This window comes from Camellia sinensis, unplaced genomic scaffold (genome assembly GCF_055761805.1).
Source record: "Camellia sinensis isolate YWXY unplaced genomic scaffold, ASM5576180v1 Unanchor586, whole genome shotgun sequence".
NCBI lineage: Eukaryota > Viridiplantae > Streptophyta > Magnoliopsida > Ericales > Theaceae > Camellia > Camellia sinensis.
In genome coordinates this window covers 12,501-15,000 of record NW_028129460.1, presented here as the reverse complement: position 1 = coordinate 15,000, position 2,500 = coordinate 12,501, and positions in this window count along the sequence as shown.

Here is a 2,500-nt window from a genome sequence, read left to right as displayed (position 1 = left end):
TTAAATTCTTCTGAATCAGCATTATATCCAGATTCATTTCTCTCCTTTGAATAGAGGATATAGTAATTTTTCTTGGATTTCTCAGTCTAAGCAGGAGACAATATACTTTGATATTATTGATCATTCTTTGATTCAAAGCATTATCCCATCTCAATTGAAAAAGTAAATACTTTTTCAGGAAGAAATCTAGTTCTGCTTCGGTATTGCTCTTGTATTGTTTTTTCTTTTTACGGTTTTTCATGTTTGATTCTGAATAATCTTCTTCAATATCTTTTTGTTCGGTTGAGGGAACAGATACAAGATTTACTTGGTTTTGTGCATTTGATCTAAGATCTCTTTGGCCTGCAGATTCTTTTTCTTTTTTATTTTTATTCTTTAATTCCATTTTTTTTTTTTCATTCGAGGGTATAACCCCCTTTTGCTTTCTATTGATGTTTTTATTTTCACTACCATTTTCATTTATATTAAAAAAAAGTAATTTGCTTGGTATAAACCACGGTTTCATTTTATATGCATTATAAAGTAGTACAAATTCTGGGAAGAACCAAAGTTTCAGATTCGATATAGGACGACTTAGTATTTCTTCATTCATTCCCATCCAATCAAAAAATATTTTTTTTTGATTGGGTGAATTGATTTCTTGATCCTGAGGAATCGTAAGATAAAAAAGATCTTTTTTATCAATTTTATCAATTATTTGATAATTATTAGTCCCGGTTTTAGTATTTTTATTCTTGTTGGTATCGATCTTGATCCAGGCCTCAATATCGATTTTCTTTTTAAGACAAAAATGGAGAATTTTCCAATCAAAATATTTTCGATCCGGATTTTTTTCCATATACATAATATCACTTTTTCCTAAATAATTTTTGATAGGGATATCCCCTAGTATATCAAAAAATTTGCCCTTATGTTTATGTGTGTTGTAATTATAAAAACTCTCTCGATTCTTATTTACTTGGAATGGTGATCCATAAATATATGGGTCCCTCTTATTTTCATAATTAATAGATCTATAAGATAAAAGATTATATCTATAGTATTTTTGAAAATTCTCATTTTGATTTGGTAATGAATATACTTCGTAATCGTTTTGTTTTTTGTAATGAATTAATAGGTCTTTTTCATATGAATTCTCTTTGTTTAAATCTTGATTTTGAATTGTACGACATTTATTGATTCTATTTTTCCATTTTGCTGCTATTAATCTAGACCATCTAATCTGAGATAAATGGTATTGATAATGACCTCTTAACCAGTTTTTCCATTGATTTATTCCAGAATTCCGAAGTTTCTTATGTCTTAATTCATAATGAATTATTCCTTGTTTTCCAAAATAATCTTTTATTGAAGTCTTAAGAAAAAAAGACGTTCCGTGATATTGAAGAATAGATCTTAACTTATACAAGTTAAGAACTTGTGTTTGTGATATTTTGTAAAATACATATGCTTGTGACAAGGAGGATAAGTCAAAAAAATTCTGTGAATTCTTATTACTAATATTATAAAGTGACTTTTTTATAGTCGAAATAAAATTCATTTTATTTTGATTTGTTTTATTAATTCTTTTTTTATTTTTTTTATTATTGTAAATGGATTTATCAATCATTTTTTTTGTTGATTCAACAAAAAGTTGTATATTAATTCTGGGAATATTAATAATAGATAGAAGGATATCTGCGTATATCCTTTCAGTGAAAAATTTTATAAAATAATGTAATTTACGGATTAATCGAGTATTTCTTCTTTTTAATATTTGCCAATTTGGTGATTCCAATCTTTTAGCATTATAACTTGTTTTATTAGGACTATCATTTATTTCTGGAGTCACTTTTTTTTTATTTTTTGTAATTCTTTTTATTTGATTTCTGATTGTGCTTGTTCTATCAGTCAGATCTTTCATTTTTTTTTCTGTCAGTAAAAAATTTGTCCAATATGTAGATTGAATTCGACTAAAGGATTTATGAATTATATGATTGCGGGTTATAGAATCTTTTTCTTTTTTTTTTTTAGTTTCGCTTGATTTATATATTTCTCTCAATCTAAATAATAGAATTGGATTTACTTTTGAGAGTTCTTTTTTTATTTTTTTTAAAAACGGAATGCCCTTGATAATCCATTTTTTTGTTTTTTTTGAGATATTTAGAAATTTTGTTCTTTCTTTTAAAACTTTTAGAAATATAAAATACTTTTTTTTCAATTTTCCAATTTTTTTTTCGAGTTTCTTAAAAATGGGTTCAAAAAAGGAAGGCCGTTTTTGGGGAGAACCAAAAGGAAGTTCAGCTTCCATTCCCCAAACCGTTAAAAAAAAAAAATCATCTTTTTGTCCTTTCTTTTTGATTCGATCTATATGAGAGGACCGTGGCTTAGATCTGTGCCAGGGTTTCAGACAGAAAGGAAATAGCATCTTTATTTGAATACCGTCTATTAACCAATTTTTCGGAAATTCTGTTTCTGATAATTGAACACCATTATAGGTGCATTTAACATGCATTTCTTT